Here is a 22,042-nt window from a genome sequence, read left to right as displayed (position 1 = left end):
GTATGCCCGGACGTGGGCCCCTTGCTCACTTTGCCACTGGATTCAAGCTAACCTGGCTGATGAGGGTTTTTATCCCGAAACCAGTCCCAGGAAGCTTGTTTCTGGTCCAGGGAAGCTCCTATGGGGCACAGTGTCAATGCGGCATATGGCTGGGTCTGAACTGGGGTGGCGAAGTGAGCTAAAGAACGATGATGGATTCAACACAGATCTGTGACTGGGAGTGAGTGAAAAGTGTCAGCGCTCCATCCATCATCTCCTTGAATTTGCTTTTTAAAGCCAATCCATTTGCAAGTGTATGCAAACAGCATTTGTGCATTTTGGTGATTAAATACAACACATCAAATACTGCTCCAGCGGCTCTGTCAATGCTTCTTGTTGTCGAGATAAGATTTCTCAATCTGTGATGTATTGGACAGAAGATTAAAAACTTTGTACAGCCAACGGACCACAGCTAGCAATCTGGAATGATTATGATAATGAGCTGTCCCTGTGGATAATGGAGACAAAATATAACAGACATGCTTGAATGCACTAATTGGGCAGAGAAAATTGACCTTCTTGCTCTCCTCGTTCAGTCATGAAGCACAGGCCTGTGTCATGAGCAATGCAATGACAAGCAGAGACATTTCTAGCTGTATTGTTTGGTCCATTTTAGTAAACCGATCATAACGGGCCAAAAAGGCTCCTAATTGGAACAATCGTACACGACAGCAAAGCAAATAAACGCATTAGACGGCCCATGAATGCACCTAAAGCAAGTATTTAAAATAAATCACTTCGTACATGTTTCCATTGTAACTGCTCGGCTCTTTGAAATAGCTATCCAAAATTGCATAAGTTCAATCCAAAAGTCCTGAAGGCAAACTTGGAAGTACAACACATAGTCCATATTATTTTTTTTCAAATAAATAGCACCGCTCAGTCCTATATCAGTGTCTCTAAAATCATTAAACCTACAGCAATAGTCCTTCCTCTACTACCAACATGAAAAAGATACAGATAGACAACCATCCGAGGTCCGATGGCAACATGTCAGAGAAGGTGTTCCCTCCTCCTACAAGTATAGGGCTTTGCCAGCAGCACTTCATTCCAATGAGCACATATCCTCGCTTGCACAATAGACGTGTAGAACAAGTCACTTACCTTCAGTAGCTATCTTTATGGTGAGTACTCTAACTAACCACAGATTCCTCCCCTTGTGAATTTTAATTTTTCCCCAGGTGTTAGACTGGATCCCAAACTTTTAAATCAGTACTCATGTGCGTCGGTAGGTGGCATTGTGTTGCTGCATGCCGAAGTCGGTCTGTTCTGGAAGTGACAAACAGTGCCTCATGTAAGTGGCACCCATTCATGCTGGCATCAGTTGCATTCATAGGCTGTCCACACTCTCCCATGCAGAACTTATCAGCAGATTGGCACGACCTATTTGCAAATCTCTTAACCGAGACCTTTTTATATAGAACAAGAGCCTAGTTAACAGAATGGGGAGGCGAGGAATCTGCAGTTAAAGTATCCACCAGAAAGATCATTACCAAAGTAAATTGTTCTTCTGATGGATACTTCTAACAACAGATTCCTCACCTTGTGAACAAATACCATTTAATTTCCTCCCCAATTGGTGGGTGAATTATCTGTCTCAGAACAAAAAGTCCTTTAGGGACGTGGTAGCAAAATTCTCCTCTCAACCGACCTGACTGTCAAGGCAGTAATGCTTTTTGAATGTATGTACCGATGCCCTCATAGCTGCCTGACAAATGTCCAGAACAGGTACCCCCTGTGCTAGCGCAGTGGTAGCAGCCTTAGCTCTGTTGCGGTGAGCTTGTAGGTTAGCGGCTGCTTCTTTACTAGTGTGTAGCAGATCTTCATGCACTTAACAATCCATCATGAGATGGCCCATTTTGCACTGCCTTGATAGAATTTGCTCTGGAGAACCCCACAAAGAGCTGACAATCGTCCCACGTTCATTGGTTGTATCAATAATGATCAGTGTCTCCTCTTTCGAGGGATAAAATGAGGCAAAGAATGCTGGATGGGTAATAGCCTGTCCTTCATTAGAAAATGAAGCTGGGGTCCTCAACACAAATTTACCTTGAAAGAATGTTGCATAAGGGGGTTTGCCAGTAAGAGCCAGAAGCTCGCTCACATGCCTAGCCGATGTTATGGCAATAAGAAAGCTTCAGTGGGCAGCTCTACAGGGGTTCAGAAGAGGTGCACATCTATTTCAGTTGCCACTGTGGCATCACAAAGTATATTTGTGAAAATAAATGTTGCTAATTTTCAAAAATTCTCATCGTACAGGTGATTTAAATAAAGAAGGCTGATGTGGAAGCCTCAAAAAAGCAACCAAATCGCCTTTATTGGTGCACAAAGCAAGTCCTTGGTGAGAAAGGCGTAATGTAACCAACAAAATTTAAGGCAACTTGGGTTGTAACAGCTCAATCTGCCTGCTGCCGCACCAAGCCACATATTTGTACCAATGACTGGCGTACCCAATTTTGTAGGGGATGCCTCGCAACCAAAAAGACATCAACAAACTGAGCTGCTGCTGCTCAATCTCTTAACATGGAGTTGCAAATTATGCAGGCCTGGGTGCAGTATCCTAGCCTGCTGCTGTGACAGAAAGATCCTTCCGAAGCAGCAACTTGATTGGAGGACAGATTCTCAAGCCAATGAGTTCTGGGTATCACTCTCTCTTGGCCAAATCCAGTGCCACTAGGATGACTTGGGCCCAGGCATTCCTAATCTTCTTTGGAATTTTGGTGAGGAGATTCAGCGACACACAGGAACTCTGAGCTCTACTCAAGACGGAATGCATCTCTGACACAGCGCAGTCTTGGAAACTCCAATGTGTAAAAGTGCTGACATTGCGAATTCTACGCAGTAGCAAAAAGATCGAGCAAGAGTTCTCCCCATTAATGAAAGATACCCTGTGCCACCTCCTGGTTCACATGCAATTTCTGATCCACTAAGCATTGTCAGCTATGTTTGTTCCCCCTGGTGTTTACAATTCTCACCAGTTTGTTCACCACTAGAGAAATTCTGTGGTGGTCTAACCACTTCCAGAGGCGTACAGCATCATGGCAGAGTACCCAAGACTCCAACCCACCTTGCTTGTAGCAGTACCATATGTTGTCCATAAGCACCTGCACCAGTCTCCTTTTGATGGTGGGCCGAAGGCCTTCAACACCAAACAAATCACCCTCAACTCCAACAAATCGATGTGGATTCGAGCCTGCACTGTAAACCAGAGGTCTCTGATCCCAACCTCTCCCAGATGGCCTCCCCAACCCACAAGTGATGCATTCGTCACCACTGTCAAATCTGGGTGGGGTGGGAGAGGGGTCTGCCACTGACCCAATTGCGGTTCAGTAGCCACCAATGCACATCTTTTGCAGTCTCCTACAAAATCCGGATACAATAGTACAGATTCCCCTGGTGCTGAGCCCACATGTGCTAACTGGTATAGTTGACCAGCAGGATGAAGGAGGGCAACAATCCCAGCAGCCTTTAAGTCAATTTGCACTGAGATTCGGGACAAACCTGAAACACTGGGATCTTAGCCAGTATGCCTTGGACTCTCCACTCTGGGGAAGACACAAAACTGTACCATAGTAAGAATGGCTCCAATGAATGGGAGCATCTACGGAGTCTGTGTGTCTTCTGCACATTGATAGTGAACCCGAACAATGTCTGGAAGTTAGTCATCATCTGGAGATGGGTGACGACAGCATGAAGCCAGCTGAGGTAGGGAACACTGGTATTCCTGAACTGCGACGATGTGCTGTGACCACTGTCTTTGAAAATAAATTGGGAGGGAGTAGTCCTGATGTACAATCTGGAGAAACCATTTGTATGAAGACATGGCTTGCCACCCTTGGAGGAAATATCAGGTCCTGCCTCTGACAGGGTAGCTGTGTGCTAGCAAGGACACACTAAAGTGGTCTTGTGGCTGCAAATGTTGTAGGGGTGGGATGGGAGACAGAGCTGGACAAAAAAGTTACTTACCTTCTATAGGAAAGTAGGATCTGCTTTTATGGTTACCCCCAATTTTTGCCTGGTGCTATGCTGTTTCTGACTAGTCTAACTGGGATCCTGCTAATCCGGACCCCAGTCTCTGTGCTTTGTCCCCTAAATTGGTATGGTAAGTAATTAGGTACTTCCCAGATTGGGCAATGGTGTACCCTTTCCAGTCCCTAGTATATGGTAATGAGGTACCCAGGGCATAGGTACACCAGAGGTCCCCCATGGACTGAAGCATGCATTATGCCACCCTCGAGGGATCACTCAAACTGTAACTACAGGCCTTCCATTGCAGCCTGTCTAAGCTGGTGCTAGCACCACTTATGAAAGATATAGGTTTCCTTATATCTAAATTCACTGTCCTTAAAACCTTTAAGTCATCCTTAAAGCAGGCCTTTCAATCCTGAAGGCAGAGTGCTCAGTTCTAAGTGTGAGGGTGCTCTTGCATGAGCAGGACACCCCTATAACCTTCGGAATCCATTCTTGCGGGTTTTAAGTGGATCAGCCATTATGACACATCGCGTGGCCATGCGTACGTAATGACCATCTCTAGTAACAAACCTTGTCATGTTTGGTATCAAACATGTTGGAAGCATAACCCACACACCGTAAAAGGTGAGGTAGGTATGATTTCATGCCCTGTAAAGCTCCCACGGGAGGCCCTCAGTGCTCCGGGTACCAGTCTTCTAGACCCGGACAGCACAACATACCTTCTGCCGACCAGAGACACGATTCTGCCCTACTGCTGCTGAGCCAAACTCGAGCAGGGGAAGGTAGAACAATAGGTATCCTGTCACAGGGAGGTGTGACCACCTCCCAGACAAGGTTTAGTGTATTGGGGCCAGGTGGGAGCGCTTGCCAGCGCCACTCAGTCTGCTTGAATGGCACATTTGGTGCCCTCCTTGCATAGTCCAGTTCAAACCAGCTCAGGGAGCCGCTGGCTCCCGCTCTGGCGCAAAACTGGACAAAGGGCATGGGAGTATCCTCTCCACTGTCTGACCCCTCCCTGGGAGGGAACCCTGAATCACCCCAATCCTTTCCTTAGGGCACTTAAGGGCTTACCTGTAGGTGGGTCCCTAGATTCGTGGGCCCACCAGGGTCATGCCCTGATGTTCCAACTATGTCCAGAGGCACAAAGCCTCCTGACAAAGGGTCAACGACCCCACCTGCCCTGTTTGTTGCGGTACTACAGTCTGTGGTGTTGTCTGTGAAAACACATGTACCACTTTCCCTTTGAGAGAGGGAAGGAATGCCTTCAGTGCCAGTTGGAACGCCTAGAGCTCCAGCAGGTTTATATGGAGCCCAGACCCCACCGAAGACCTGAAGCCTCTCATCTCCGCCTCTCCCAGATGGCTGCTCCATCCCAGGAGTGACGCATCTGTCACCACCGTTAGATCTGTTTGAGGAAGGGAAAGGGGTCTGTCTCTGACACAAGCTTGGTTCGTTAGCCACCACTGCAGTTGTTGTGCAGTTCCCTCTGAGATCTGGACGTAGTCAGAAAGATTCCCCTAATGCTACGCCCACTGAAACTTCAGGTCCCACTGCATAACCCACATATGCCATCTGGCATGATCCACTAGCAAGATGCAGGCAGGCATGAGGCCCAACAGCCTCAGAGTAATTCTCACCCAAATCTGGGATAGAGGATGAAACATCGGTATCACAGCCCAAATATTCCAGACTCTATGCTTGGGAGGATAGGCCCGAAACTGCACTGTGTTCTGAACAGTTCTGATGAAAGGGAGAGTCTGAGAGGGAGTCAGGTGTGACTTTGGCATGTTTATAGTTAACCCCAGCGAGTGCAGTAGGTTCGCCATAGTCTGGAGAAGGGAGACAACAGCCTGGGGCGAGTCCTCCTTCAACAGCCAGTCATCGAGACAGGGGAAGACTGGAACCCCTAATCTGCGCAGATGAGCTGCGACCACCGCCATCACCTTTGTGAACACCCGAGGGGCATAGGTAAGGCCAAAGGGGAGCACAGTGAACTGAAAGTGCTCATTGGCCACCATGAACCGTAGATAGCATCTGGTGGCTGGCAAAACGGGAATATGGAAATAAGCATCCTGCAAGTACAACGCCACCATCCAGTCTCCGGGGTCGAAGGCAGACACGACTTGAGCCAAATTGAGCATCTTCAACTTCTCCTTCAAGAGGAAGTGATTGAAGGTTCTGAGGTCTAGACTAGGATGCAGGCCTTTGTCTTCTTGGGCACCAGAAATTAGCGGGTATAGCAACCATAACCTATTCCTGTCGCAGGGACCCTTTCTATAGCTTCCTTGACCAAGAGAGCAGAGAATTCCTTGCAGAGAAGTGCCAAATGATCATCAGATATGCGTTTGTGAGACAGTGGCATGGAGGAAAGAGTAGCCCCGAAGGGGAGGGAGTAGCCCCTTCGGATGATTTGCAAAACCCACCTGTCCGACGTGATGGATTGCCAGTGGAGGAGGTGATGGCAAATCTTGCCTCGCACTAGAAGTTGATGGGCCTGAAAATTAGGACTAGGAAGGTTAGGAAGCTGCAGCAGGAGTGGAAAGGGTGGACTGGCCCACTCGCTGGCTCCCAGACCCGCGAGATTGCTGGGTCCCTGGGCCATGCAGAGGCTGAGCAGCTTGAGTGACTCGGTGGCTAGACTGGGCTGGACGTGGCTAGGTTCCCCTTCCATAGCCACGAAAGGGACAAAAAGCAGAATGGAGTGAGAGAGAAGGTGCAGTGTGGCCCAAAGATCTGGCCGTAGCTCTAGAATCTTTAAAGAGCTCCAGCGCCGAGTCTGCTTTGTCGCCAAAAAGACGACATCAAAGGGCTTGGCCATCAATGTTTACTGGACATCCCCCGAAAAGCCAGATGCCCTCAACCAGGCATAGCGCCTAAGGGCTTTTGACGTGGCAGTCGTTCTGCCCAGTAAGTTGGTGGTATCTAGTCCATATCTAATGGCAAATTTGGCTGCATCTCTCCCATCTGCCACTGCCTGGGAGAGAAAGGCCCAGGTCTCCTCCGGACACTGGGGCAGCACCTGCGTGACCGTATCCTAGATGGTATGGGAGTAGAGGCCCAAAAGGCACGTGGTATTCACCGACTGCAGTGCCAAGCTGGAGGAAGAGAACGTAGGGCCCGATTCACAGAAATAACTTAAGTCAAAATCCTAAACTTACTACCATTTTGGTATTCTCAGAAGGCACCTACTCATTTTGGCATTCACAGAAAGCACTTACTCATTTTGGTGATCACAGAAGGCACTTACTCATATCAATGAGTAAGTGCCTTCTGTGAATACCAAAATGAGTAAATGATAGTAAGTTTAGGATTTTGTCTTAAGTTAGTTCTGTGAATCGGGCCCATACACTTCCCAAGATGATCCAGCTTCTTGGATTTCCTATCTGGAGGGGCAGAAGGGAATGCGCCCCTTAGGAGAAGAGTCTTGGAGCACCAAGCTCTCAGGGTAAGGGTGTTGAATCAAGAACACTGGGTCGCCCACTTAGCCGAGTGATGGAGGCTGTCAGGAGGTTAGTCCTGACTGCCACTGAAGGGAGCTCAAGGCCCAAGACCTCGGCCACCCTTCTCACCACCACAGTGTAGGATACTTCCTCCTCCAGAGCCAAGGTAGGAGGAGAAAGCAAACCAGTGTATGGAGAAGTGTCCAGACAACTGGCATCACCCAGGTCCTCTCGTCAATCTGGTTCTTCCAGCTGGTCAGTTAAAGGGTCCAGTGACCCATCCCAGTCCTCATCTCCACCCTCTGGTCAATAGAATACACCAGGGATGGACAGGGGAACAAAAGTACCCTCCAGCGTCTGTTCAGACGTTGGCCGACGTCAGTCTGGCTTCATGTCCAACTCGGGAATGAGAATGGGTTTGTCGTAAGGATCGGTGCCGAGGAAGGTCGAGTGAGATTGACCAGTGTTTTCCGGATCTAAGCCTGGATCCGTGGGGGCCCTCCTGTGCCGGAGCCACCAGCATCGGAGGCCCAGGACCTCCAATCCCCTTCGTGGGGCCCGATGGCGTGCCAGCGGAGTCGGGCTGCCCACAAATGAGGTGCAAGGCCTAATAAAATTGCCAAAGCTGGGTAGGGAACGCTCTGGCTCCCGGAAAGGGTGGGAGGCACAGAGTCGTCCCTGAAGCAGGCACCGGTGACTGAGCCTTTGAGTGACGATGTTCTGATTCCCTCATCGTGTCAGCTGACCGACGGGGAGAAGGTGAAGAGCGCTTGAGCTTCTTCGCTTTCTTTTTGTGTTTGAACTTCGCCGAAGACCTTGACGACTTGAAGTGCGATGAGGAGTTTGGGCTCGGCAAACAGCCTCATGACCTTCCTCACGAACGAGACCGGGAGCGACGCAGAGCCGACCGCTGGGCCTCCAACAACTTTCAGGACCGCTCCTGCAAAGTCGGAGCACGACTTTGGGTCGTGGTCACGCTTCAGACACTACAAGCACACGAGGTGCGGGTCTGTCACAGACATCATCTTGTGACAGGCGCTGCATGGCTTGAAGCTCTCCAACGTAGGGACATCCCTCGCGCACCACGAGTTGAAGACTCGAAAAAGATGTCGCCAAAAGTCGCAAAAAAGCTACCCAAAAATGGCTAAGAGGGGGAGGAGCTACGCCAGCAACCAAGATGGCCGCGTAAGCTCCCGGCTCCGCTGACCGCCGCCAGCAGCTCGAATATCCTGCCTTAAATCCTGAACTCACGCCAGACTCCCGTGATCGTGAAGTTTTTCTGCTTCTAAAGGTGCAATCCCGAGTTTTCTACCTTCTCGGATAACGACGATACGCCGTGTTTCCATTCTCGGCCTAACAACGTGTGGAAGCCGGGGACTCGATTTCTAGCCTACCCGGGTTGAAATTGATCAACACCGGCCACGAGACCTGGACTGAGCCCGGTCTCCCGAAGTGTGCCGTGAATTGTTGATTTTTTGTGACGACCCTGTTAACGGACTACATCGTGGACACACCAGCGTGCCGCACCGGCTGCCGTGGTCGGGGTCTGGTGCCCGGAGACCTTGCTACCCTCTCGGGGTCGACGGGCTGGGGCCCTCGCCAACGGCGAAGGTGTATACTGCACGACGAGGAGCGCCCACTGCTCGACATCGGATTTGCGTGGCCTGGTACCCCGGAGGCCTCCGGGGTTCAAATCCGGCTCTATCGCCTATTGAGAGGGGATGGGGCGGGCGGAAGGCACGCCATCGCTACAGGCCGTCATGGCCACCATTGGGGCGCTCCATTCGCACAAGATCGCTGTGTTCCGGACACTGATTGTGAAAGTGGACGGTATCCTGGGACCGGAGGATGTTTCTTCGTTCAGTTCCCAGCTAGCTACGGTACCAGCGGTGCATTGCATGCCTGAGATCGAGGTCCCCGTGCAGATCCCGGATTTAATGAGCCTTGGCGGTTCCCAACTAACAACAAGCCAGCCCGTGTTTATCGCCAGCGCCTCCTGCCCGATTCTGCAGCCGCCTAACACGTCTATAGACAGTCTTTTGTGTGGTGACAAGTTCCTCAGTGACTGTTGGAGATACTCGCTGTTCTTTGACACCTTTCCTCGTTCGATTGGTGGACTTTGTGAACTTTTATCCTGTTTTCGATCCTGCAGCACCGACATGAACTTTTGTGGACGCTTTGCCTTTTTCATCAAGATGGCGGCTCGAGTGAGAAAGACTCTAATGAAAGACCGTACTGGCCAGGGCTGAACTTGATCGCTTGGGCTTGATACAATAGCTTTATGCAATACTGGGGTTGTGCCTATACTGTGACGGGAGTTGGGTGGTTTTTAACTAAACTCCCCCGACTGGTTTGTATATTTAACTGCATATTGGTTTTGCTATGTTTCGGGGTGATCGCTACTGGCGGGAGACCGGGAGTGTGTTTGCTTTCTCCTCCTCCACTTTATCTTTTTCCCTTCCTTTAGGGTAGTTCTTGGGCGACAGGCACGCTGCTAGTGGGGTTAGGCCGTAGCCATTGCAGGGGTGCAGGGTGAGGGGTTAGGGGAGTTTTTTTTTATTTTGCCTTTATTTTTTTCTATGGCCCCTTTGCTTTCTATTTTTTCCTTTCTACGAGAGGTGGGCTGTCTATTCTCCACGGATCCTTTATTGTCCGGGTGTCCGAACTGGTCTTAATTATCCTGTGTCATTTAGGACGGGGTCTCGAGGGCGGGATGGTTTTGGATCGTACAATAGACTGTTTATTCCCCTATTTCCACTATCTGTACTCGTGATACGCTCTGTGTTCCTTTTATTGATGTTTTATCTGTATTACTCCCCCGCCTGTCCCTGTTCCGCATTTTATTGTCTGCCACCTGATATTTGTATTGCCTCCTCTTGTCTTACTGTTAAATAAAAAAAAATATATAAAAAAATGGCTAAGAGGTAGCTCTCTCCGGATCTGCTGTAGGCTGGTACAGAAAAAGAAACAACGGATGTCAGCACGCAGGGGCAGCGTCTAAGTAGGCACCACAACATCATCCCGGCGACCATGATGCAGACAACAGGCGTGGAGTAGACCGACGCCACCTACTGACGCGCAGGGTTACTGCTAAAGAAAAATCTCCGGATCTAGGCTAACACCTGGGGGAAGTTCTAAGGTAAGGAATCTACAACTGTCTCTTGCAGATTGAGCCCACCAGGTGCCGCAGGACCAGGAAGATGCCCTGATGTTCCAGGCACATCCAGATGGTAGAGACTCCTGGCACAAGGTCCAGGACCCACTCTGCTCTGTTTCAGTACCACATTACAGTGGTGTTGTCCATTAACACCTGAATCAGCGTGCCCTTGATAGATGGATGGAAGTCTTTCAATCCCAAGTGTATCACTCTCAGCTCCATTAAGTTGATGTGGAGCTGAAACTCCATTGGAGACCAGAATCCTCTGATCTCCACCTCTCCCAAATTGCCACCCTAACTGAGATGTGATGCATCTGTCACCACTGTTAACTTTGGGTGTAGGGAGGGAAAGGGATATGCACTGACCTGATCTTGGATCACCAGGCACCAATGCAGGTCTTTTGTCATTCTCTCTGATATATGGACTAGGTCGGAGAGATTCCCCTGATGCAGAGTCCATCAGAACTTCAGATCCCACTGCAGAGCCCACATATGCCAACCAGCATGTTTTAAAAAGAGGATGCAGGACTCTATGAGGCCCAGCAGTCTCAAAACCAGTCTTGCAGAAATTCAGGATAGACGCTGACACATCAGTATCATAACCTGAATACTCTGGAATCGCTACTCTGGAGGATAAGCGCATAATTGCACTGGGTCCAGAATGGCACAGATGAAAGCGAGCATCTGAGAGGAAGTCCATGGGACTATGGTTCATTGATAGCCAACCCCAGTGAATGCAGGAGGTCCACCATAGTTTGGAGGTGGCAGACAACTGCCTGAAACGAGCCCACTTTAAACAGCTAATCGTCAAAGTAGGGGAAGACTGGAATCCCAAGCTTCCACAGATGGCTGCAACCACAACCACCACTTTTGTAAACACTGGTAGGGATGAAGAGCAGCACAGCAAATTAGAAATGACCCTGACCTACCATAAATCTCAGGTAACGTCTGTGAGCTGGCAGGATGAGACTATGGAATTATGCGTCCTGGAAGTTTAGTGCTACCATCCGGTCTCTGGCGTCCAGGACAGACAGAACCTGAGCCAGAAGAAGCTTTTTGAATATTTCCTTTTTCAGGAAGTAGCTGAGTGGGCGAAGGTCTAGAAAGGGATGAAGGCCTCCCTATTTTACATGGCATCAGAAGGTAGGGGAAATAGCAACCACAAACTACTTCTGAGGGAAGCCCCCTTTCAATCACTCCTTTGGCCAGAAGATCATGTACTTCCTGTAGCAAGAACGACAGGTGGTCCTCTGGCAGCTGATTGAAGGACAATGGCAAAGGTGGCAGGCTTTGTTGGAAAGGAAGGGCATAACCCTGCTGGATAATCTGAAGCACCTATTTGTCCGATGTTATTATCCGCTATTGGGGCAGGTGGTGCTCCATCCTGCTGTCAACCAGTTGCCCATAGTGTTGTGGGGGCATATTAAAGGGCTTTGAGGCAGTGGCTTCCTTGGGAGTGGACTGGGAAGACCTCTGGCCTTTGTTCATATGAGGTTTGTGGATGCCGCGTCTGCGGCCACAAAAGGACTGATGTGCATGTTGGTCTTGATGGCTACGGATGAAAGGATGCAGCTGTTTGCACCTACCGTAGCGACAGATGGAGGGGAAGGCGGATTGTGGTTGTCGTGGGGCCATGGTGAGCCCCAGCGACCTAGCGGTGGCCCAGCTATCCATAAAACACTCAAGCACCAAATCTGCCATATTGCCAAAGAGCAGAGTGCAGCCAAAGGGTATGCCCATAAGGGATGCCTGGACATCTTGTGAAAAGCCAGTTGTCCTCAGCAAGGCGTGATGTCTAAGGCCCACTGTACAAGCAATGGCTCTGCCCAACGAGTCTGTGGTATCCAATCTGCAGTGAAAAGTGAACTTTACTTCATTTCTAACATCAGCAATAGCTTGAGAGAGTATGGCTAGAGCCTCCTCCAAGACCATAGGCAGCACTTGCACAATCAACTCCCATACAGTATGGGACTATCGGCCCAATAAGTATGCAGTGTTCACAAACCACAGTGGAAGGTCAGGGGAAGAAAAAATGATCTTGCCAAAGGTATTCAGTCTTTTGGATTCCTTTTCCAGGGGTGTGGTAGAGAACGGGCTAAGGTAAATCTTAGACGCAAATGCCTGGACCATCAGGCTCTCAAGGGTAGGGTGTTGGGCAAGGAAGGCTGGATCTCCGGGAGTGGGTTGATGGTGGCGGGGGATGGTCCTGTGCAGGGCGTGGACCAGGTCCCAAGCAAGACATCGGTGAGGGCTTCTTTAAAGGAAAGTAGGGGTTCTGAGGAGGATACCCTGGGTTGAAGCATCTCTGCCAAACATTAGTTTTGACTTCCACCATGGGCAGTGTCAGGTCCACGACCTCAGCCACCCTCCTGAACACCATTGCAAAGGAGGCCCCTTCCTCCATAGCTATTGTGGGAGGAGAGCGAAGGCAAGTTAGGTATCCAGGCCACTGGCATCAGCCAGTTCCTCTTACCAGTTATCATTGGCCATGGACACTTCTAGGGAGTCGGGATAACTGTTGGGATCCGCAGATCCCCTTCATTCATGTTCCTCACATGGCCTTTCAGGAAGATAAGGTTCTGTCTCCAATTCAAATTGTCTGGGTCTGGTTGTCGCTGGTGTCAGGCAACGCCGGTACAGATCTGTATTGGAGTCAGGAAACACGATGGGGAAGGTGCCATTGAAACAGACCTATAAGGAGGTCGCAAAGTCGTGGTTAGGGCAGATCCGGACCCACTAACGGATCCTGAGGGCCCGACTGGCGCCGAGGGCAAATCTGCCAGTGGAAATCCATGGGGCCCGAAGGCCCTCCAGAAGGGACCAGCAACCCAAAAATGAGGTGCATGGTCTCATAATGCACACATAGTTGTGTGGGGGTCTCTGGAAACTCAGGGAAGCGCAGAGCGGACTGAGGCTCCACAGGAACAATGTGGGAGTGAGGCCTAGATTCATGGCATTGTTCCTACACCTCGTCCGATGAGCTGCACCGGTGCAGAGAAGTTAAAGAGTGCTTTGACTCTTTGGATTTCTTCTCAATTAGTCCTGAATCACAATGATGACCAGCGCAAGTGACTCCAAGAGTGGTCCCGGGACCTCCCTCGTTACTGGGACCTGGAACAGTGCAGAGTTGCGTGTCGAGCAGCCAGGAGCTTCATGGCTCACCTTCGGGTGCACAGTCTTCCACTCCAAGCAGGGCCTGGAGTCGTGGTCCAGTTCCAGGCACCCTCGGCACACCAAGTGAGGCTTTGTCACAGACATCTGCATGTGACAGGCACCACAAAGGTTTAAAAAACAGTTTGTTTCTTAGAAGATAGATCCCCAAAAAGTTTTTTAAAAAGGCACACTGGGAAAAGTGTTCAACAAAAAATCAAAAAATTCAGCCAAAAAGTTACTGAGGGGAGCTCGATCTGGATCCGCGCTGATGGCATGGAAAAGAAGGAACTTAGGTAATTCTGCACAGGTGACGCCTATATATATGCAAATAAACAAAAAGGGAGAGGTCAGATCAATTACAAAAACCACAAGACGGAGTCAAATGAGGATCACACACCCACTTTGGGTGGGAAAGAAAGCCCTCACACACCGACCTAGTCAGTGTCATGCTTCATCATCGGGCCCCACCAAAGAGGCCGAGTGCCTCTTTGGTGTGCTGCGACGCCAGAAAGACTGCGGAGCTGGTTTCGTGTGGAGGGCGTGCTGTGAGGTAAAGTTAAAATTAAAAGTGCCTAAAAAGGTATCAGAAAAATAAATTTTAAATAGTGATCCCTAAGGCACAGAAAAAGTATTATGTGTATGAATTTTACTGCCAAGGTATTAGGATTGGTTAAATTCATAAATACATTACATCAGTCAACATGTTTCTGCCATATGGGTGGTTTAAATTTACCAAGGCATTCATCAGGACTAAACCCCGGCGGTATGGACTCTCTAATCGTCCACCCTAACCTGGGGACGTGAAAGTGAAAACTAAAAAAGGTGAGAAAGTGCTGAAAAAAAGGAGAGCTAGTAGCTCGATCCAAAAAATACTCCAAATTGTAGAGTAGATCAGCACTTTAAAACAGGGCGCTATTTGCACCATGGGTCTCGGGAGGGGGGTGGGAGCGTGCCTGGCACATCGCCCTCAGCGCTCACAACCCACTGTCCAACCTAGTAGTTGCCTCGCTACCAGACCCCGACGATCATATATATATGCACCACGCATGCCACTTTCGGTGTATAAATGACGCCACCTAACAGCATGCAAGGGAACTACTCAGGAACATTTCTGGATCCAGTCTGATACCTGGGGAATATTTTAAGGTAAGGAATATGCAGCTATTAGTCACTATCAGATGTTCTACCTATTATCCTGGGCATCCTGTGGAGAAGTGTGGCTCAGGGGTTAGAGGCAGCAGACCCGGAAGCTGAGATCGGTCCTGGACCAGGGTTCAATTCCCCACCTCGGCGGGGTCTTGGGCTAAAAATTCCACGGACTCGATAATTCTTGCCCCGGTGCCTCCTCGACTCACGGGTTCACACTCTGCGACTCTGGGCAATAGCTTGCTTAATCTCCACAACGGCCCCTCGCGGCGGGATGCCTGGCTTTCACCTTGTGAATACCCTGCTATCTCACAGGGGAATACCAGGAAGGGTTCCCTAAGCAAGCGCTGGGAAACCCACTGCGGGTAGCTGTGCGCTATATAAGCTCAACTACATTTACATTTACATTGTCTTTGTGAACCATGGCCTCAGCTATGAAAGGGCTGAAAGGCCTGTTGGGCCGGTGAAGGGGCATGGCATTGGCGAAACTATAAACTTCAACCATAGCATAGCAGGGGCATAAAGACCTAAGGAACATGCTGTGGCCCTGCTTTCCTTAAACCATTCCAAGGCCGAGTCCGCTTTGTCGCTTAAGAGTTGAAAGCCATCAAATGACCTGTCCATCAAGGATGCTTGGACATCCCTGGAGAGCCCTGTAGACCTCATCCATGTGTGGCACTGAAGTGCCACGCTGGTGTCCATGGTTTGACCGAAGCAATCGGTTGTGTATAAGCCAGAACATATTACGAACTTCGCTGCAGGATGACTATTTTGAAAAGCCTGACTAAGGGAAGAAAAAATCCACTTGTCCAATGATTCTATTTGTTTGAACTCAATCTAGTGGGGTGGTAGGGAAGGTATTTGGATTTACCTTAATAGTCGATGCTCTCCCCACCAAGCTCCCTGGCATAGGATGCTGCTTAAGGAAGGCTGGGCCTCCTGGCACATGTCGAAGGCGGCGAGGAACCTGCCTAATCACAGGTGGTCCCGAACATGGTTTTGCCAAATGTCCCAAGATGGAAACCATAAGGCCCTCATTAAATGGTAATAGAGGTTATGTAGGTGCTTAACCAGGCTGAAATACTTCTGGCTGGACAGTAGTCTTGCCTTCATTACTTGGCAACTGTAGGTTTAATAATTTCAACGCCCCACTCATTACTACAGTGAAGGATCAGTGGCAGGGCCAGGATGAGAAACCAGGCCAGTGTCTGGAAAAGTGTCCAAACCACTACCATATTGTAGTTCGTTATACCAATTTGCCTTGTTATATTGGGGAATACAATTCTCCCCTTCATTATAGTTATCGTTGTCTGAGCCAAGGCCGAAATGATTATGCAAAGTTTAGACCCCTACCGTCTGGTAAGAGCTAAGTACTGAAATCAGGAGGATTACCAGGTGGCTGCGCCCTGGTGGGAGCACAGTGCTGTGTCAGTCAAGGGGCATTCTGCTTGGAGCTGGATTGCACAACAGGCTACAAGTCTTCCTCTGTCGATGGCATCCGTGTATTAATGAGAGGAGGACCAGTCCTGAGAATGGGGCTGCAATCGAAATCTGCAGTAGATCAAGTGCAGAATCCGATGTGGGTTTGAGAGAGGGCGTTGAGGACGGACGTGCCAGTGGAAGCCCGACTGGAGGCCCCTGTGGATCCTTAGGGACTGAAGGCATACAAGAGGAGACTTATAAAGTGTCAAAAATGTGCAGCATGGCCACCTTGAAGGCCTTTTTTTGCTGCAATTTTGCTTATAGATTCGGAAACTCAGGTTGTAGTGGGACTAGACTCCGAATTGGCTCCGATGGAGACCGGGTAACGTGTTTATGTCCTTGCTCCCTCTTTGGAGTCCGGGAGTGGCGGGAAACCGCCGATTCCCGCTTTGACTTCCTATGCTTTTTCTTGGATTTTTCCAGACTTCAGCCGCAAAGATGATCTGCCGTGGGAACAGTACCTTCCTTTTGACTTCGACCAGTCACCGCTTGGAGTCTTCTTACGTTTTCTGACAAAAAGCTCTGCCTCTTGGTTTTGTCTGGACTTTGGATTCATGTGGGCGCAATCATCACAGGTCCAGGTATTGTGCTCAGAATCGACGCAGAGCTTCACAACGCCACCTACCGGCATGCAGAAGTACTGCTATAAAGGGTTGTATGACTATCACGCCTTCCTTCACCACACACGTTCTTACACTGCAGAACGCATACCACTATTTTATTTATTTTTATTTTATTGGATTTGTATTGCGCTCAGCTACCCTCAATGGGTTTCCCAGCGCCAGGGACAGACTGAAGAGAGAGAACAAGCAAGTGCAAAAAAGAGATCACGAAATGAGGAGATCAAAACAGAAAAGTCTTCAATTTTTTGCGAAACGCCAGAAGATTAGTTTCTGTTTTTAACGCCAACGGAAGAGTGTTCCACATCTTAGGTCCAAGATATGCGAACGAACGACCTCCCATTTTAGCCAGTCGGATTCTTGGAATCAAAAGATTGCCATTATTAGATGACCTTAGCGAACAGCCAGGTAGATAAGGCTGGACAAGGTTCAAGAGGTAAGTAGGAGCAGAACCCTGACGGATCTTGAAAAAAAAACACACTACTGCGCATTTTCATTCACTCACATTTGAAACACCGTCACCGCGCATTCCGCTACCATGTATACTTTTAACACGCTTACAGTTGCTGAAAAATCCTGTCACTGTCTAACACTGCCACCAACTGTTCAACAATGATACATTAATTCTTCATACATGTTTAATTTGTCATTTACAGGTTTGGTACTATTTTAAAACATTATATTTTTGGGAGGAGGCCCACCAAGCCCTATTTTTTAATTACCCTTAAAAAAAAGCGCGTCACATTGAGCAACACTGCCACCTACTGTTCAAATGCGTGGTAAAGACTTGCAAGCCAGCAGCCTTTACTTTTTTTTTTAATTATATTTTATTTTTCTTTCCTTTTCAAACTCAGCACAATATTTACCGGAACATAGTACAGAGTAGTATTAAATCCATTCATTTACAACCAAGAAGAAAAAAGAAACCAAAATATAGTACATACACGGCCTATAAGATTCGTACTTGAAAATGTTTTGACATCAAATACCAGTCTAGGTTTTTTAGTTCCTTCAAAGTATATCCTTCAAGTGTATGCATCCTATCCTATCCCGCTACGCCAATCTGCTATTGGCTTCCAAATCCGCGCCCCTCTTTCCCTTCCCCTCCTACCTTTCCTTGCATATATTGCCTTTTCCAGGTTATATGAGGACAACAAACTAGCCAACCATACTTGTAATGTAGGAGGATTAAGATCTAACCATGCCCTAGCGATGCATAATCTATATACTGCCATAGCTAGAAATACAAACTCGTGGTGCCCTTCCCCTTCTTCTGGTGCAATTCCTAAGAGTATATGTACTGGCTTAAGTTCCAGCTTAATCTTTAATGAAACCTCTAAGAAGTGTTCCAGGTTTCGTAATAATGTATGTAGCTGTGGACATAGCGCAAACATATGTATTATGTCAGCATCTCCTGAATTACATCTCGGGCATGTTGTTCCTTCTGTCCCCCCCCCACTTTGCTATCCTTGCTGGAGTATAGTATAGGGAATATATGGCTTTGTAGTGTTGCGACTGTAGAGACGCTGAGCAAAGAACTGTGCGCCCCAAATCCAAAGAGTCCTGAAACCACCCTAGATCCCCTTCTAGTTTTTCTGCCCACTTCTTGCTATATTTATCCATATCATCCTGCATACCACATACAAAGCTAGCATATAGGCTTCTTATTGAGCAATCCCCCCCTACTCTTATTTTTTCCATAATCTCAACTTTATTGTACCCAACCGATCCACCTTGCTTATTCCCCAGAAAACTTCTAATTTGCAGGTACTTAAAGAAATCCTTGTTATTCAACCCAAATTTAGTGCTCAATTCAGAAAAAGTAACTAAACCCTCCAGTCCACGAAGATCTGCAATACTTATTACCCCCTTTTGCATCCATCTCTCCATTACTATGTCCCCAAATACCTCATTTGGGAATGACCGGTTTTTAAACAGCCTGGTGTATCGATTAAACCTTCCTAATCCAACTTTTTTCATAAATGCCGTCCATATCTTAACACCTGCCTCCACCGTTTTATATCTAGTCCTTTTAAAATGCCCATATTCTACACAGGATATAAAGCAATTTTCCACCTCTTCCCCAAGTACAACCTTATAGATTCTAGAGGACCAATCCCTTACCCTTGGATCTTCACCCCCCCTAGTAAGCCTTGCATACATTGAATAGCCGCAGACCAGTAGTATAATTTAAAATCGGGTGCCCCCCAACCACCTCTTTCTCTAGGGAGTGTCATATATCGATATGCCCTCCGTGTTTTGCCATGGGCCCAAATGAATTTGTTAAGGATTCCTTCTAATGCCAGAAACCATTTTGCTTAAAAAAATAGCGGAATTGCCCTAAAATAGTACAGAAATTTTGGAAGTATGAGCATTTTTATTGCATTTGTACACCCAACTAAAGACAGATGTAAATTGTTAAGCCGTTCCAGATCTGATTTTACCTTCACCAATAAGGGAGCAACATTATTCTGCACTACTGCATCTAAATCCGCGGATATTTCCACCCCCAAGTAGACTGCAGATTTTACCATCCTAGTATCTCCACCATATTGTGCATATTGATTGCAGACTATTTGGGTCTTAGCTTTATTCAAGCTATATCCAGAAACTCGCCCAAACAGTTCTGCCTCCTTCTCTATTTCCACAATCGCCTCCTCCGGATAAGGGGTTAAAATAGCCACATCGTCCGCGTATGCCAATGTTTTGGCTTCACATCCGTTCAGACTCATCCTAGGAATCCTGCAGTTCAATTCCAAACGACGCAGGAAAGGATCCAAATATAGAGCGAATAAAAGGGGCGATGACGGACAACCCTGCCTTGTTCCTCTTTCAATACTAATTCCTACAGAATGCCCCCTACACACCCTAATTCTGGCTGTGGGATTTTTATAGAGCGTCTGAATTGCTTTAATGTATTTATTACCAATGCCATTCCACCTCAGTGCCCCCCAGAGGTACTCCCAGGAGACTCTATCAAAAGCTTTTTCAGCGTCTAAAAAAATCGCTGCCATAGAGTCTCCTGGGATACCAGCTGCATCAAAAAAAGTTATTACCTGCCTTGTATGTTGAGTAGTCCCCTTGCCTGGTATAAATCCATGTTGGGAGTTAACGACTAATTTTTCAATAACTCCTGCCAGCCTTCTCGCTAAGATTTTGGAGTAAATTTTCACGTCCGCATTCAATAGCGTAATTGGTCTGTATGATCCTGGTTGAATAGCGGTTTTCCCTTTTTTAAGAATCACCACTACGTCCGCCCCCCCCCCCATGAGTCAGGAACTGCCTCCCCTAATTGTGCCCTACTCATAACTTCAAACATATCCATCCCCACCTCGTCAATAAATACTTTATAAAACTCTACAGGTAGCTGGACAGGGCCTGCGGCTTTACCAGAAGGAAGACGTTTGAGTGCCTCTATAAACTCCTCTTTCTTAAATGGCACCTCCAGCTCTTCCTTATTTTCTGGAGAGATACCTACTGTACCCACACCCCTCAGATACCTCTCTACTTCCTGAGGATCTCCCTCCGTATCTTCCTTATATAGGGATGCATAGAACTGTCTAAAGATTTCACGGATCCCTTCAGCCCCTACTATTCTATTTCCATGCTTATCTGTCATTTCTAAGATATCCGCTGCAGCCGCTCGCTGCCTAGTACGTGCCGTCTACAAATGCCCAACTTTTTCGCTGAATTCATATATCCCCTCTTTTTTAGCCAGATATTTCCCCACCACCTTCCTTGATAAAAATTCAGTAGCATCTGCCTTAAGTGACACAATTCTCAATAGACATGGCTCAAGAGGCTGCCGTTGTTGAATCGCTTCTCCCAGTCCCCTCTCCGCCTCCAGCAGTTTCCTATTTAAATCCATCATCATACTTTTTTCCTTTGCCCTTGTAGCTAACACATAGCTCAGCGTCTCACCTCTTATCCCAGCCTTAAAGGCATCCCAAACAATCCCCAGACTAGCTGTGCCCCTATTAATATCCCAGTAATTTCTAATCCAGGATCTCATACGCTCTTTATACCCCTCCTCCTGCAATAAAGCCCTTTCAAATGTCCACTCCCTAATTTCCCTCCTATCTTGACCTATTTTGATAGTTAATACCAACGGGGTATGGTCTGAAATTAGGCGGGGATGTTTTTCTATCGCAAACTTATTTATGAAGGACCCAGAAATTAAGAAATAGTCCAACCTAACCATCACCCTGTGTGGGGCAGAATAGAATGTGCTGCCATCTACGGCTGGATATAACTCTAACCAGGGATCAAACAAGGAGTTATTACGAACCAGGTCGCATAATACCCTATAAGTTCTTTTTTTTCTCCCTGTGAAGGGGATCCCTGACTGCAGCAAAGGATTTCTAAAGTCGTGTATGTTCAGATCTCCACATAGCACTATCGGCTCGGGCCATTTCGCCAGCTCTGAATCTAGATACTGAAATATCTCAGGATCATCTTGTGTTGACCCATACACTGTTACCAAGGTGAACTTCCCCCCCCTAAATGTCAAATCCAACATGACCCACCGCCCCCACTCATCCTCCTGTTTTTTATTTACTACCACGTCCCTACTTTTCCCTAGGATCGCCACCCCTCTGTTCCTTGCACCTTGTTTCGAATTAGCTAAAACAGCGAATCCTAATTGCCCTAGAAGGTATCCTTGTGCCGCCTCCACATGGGTCTCTTGTAGACATACTAAGTCCAAGTGCAGCGCACCCAACAGTGCTGCCACTTTATTTCTCTTGTTGGATTCATTTAAACCACACACATTGATGCTCGCAATTCTACAGCTCATTACAACTTTTCTTATTTCCTAGCCACATTCCTAATCCCCTTTTAGATCCTCTTACACCTAGACTTACGCCTATAATTATACTCTTGTCATGTATTGCGAATAACATTTGTATGTACACACACTTCTTAGGCATATAATATGTCTCCTTCTTCAGAATTATTTTGCTCTGTCTATTTTTGTGCTGAATCGAACTGTTATACTCACTACTTCTCTCTGTTTCTCCCCCCCCACCCCCTGT

The 22,042-nt window shown here is 47.9% G+C and overlaps 1 protein-coding gene across 2 annotated transcripts in view; it reads right to left on the bottom strand.

Moving 5' to 3' along the window:
- UGGT2 (UDP-glucose glycoprotein glucosyltransferase 2) overlaps window positions 1-22,042 on the bottom strand; it is a 1,586,510-nt gene that overhangs the window by 3,523 nt on the left and 1,560,945 nt on the right. The window lies entirely within an intron of this gene.

Source organism: Lissotriton helveticus, chromosome 8 (assembly GCF_964261635.1).
Source record: "Lissotriton helveticus chromosome 8, aLisHel1.1, whole genome shotgun sequence".
In the NCBI taxonomy this organism is placed as follows: domain Eukaryota; kingdom Metazoa; phylum Chordata; class Amphibia; order Caudata; family Salamandridae; genus Lissotriton; species Lissotriton helveticus.
The sequence above is the reverse complement of the archived record's forward strand: the minus strand, read 5'-3'. Positions and strand labels throughout refer to the sequence as shown.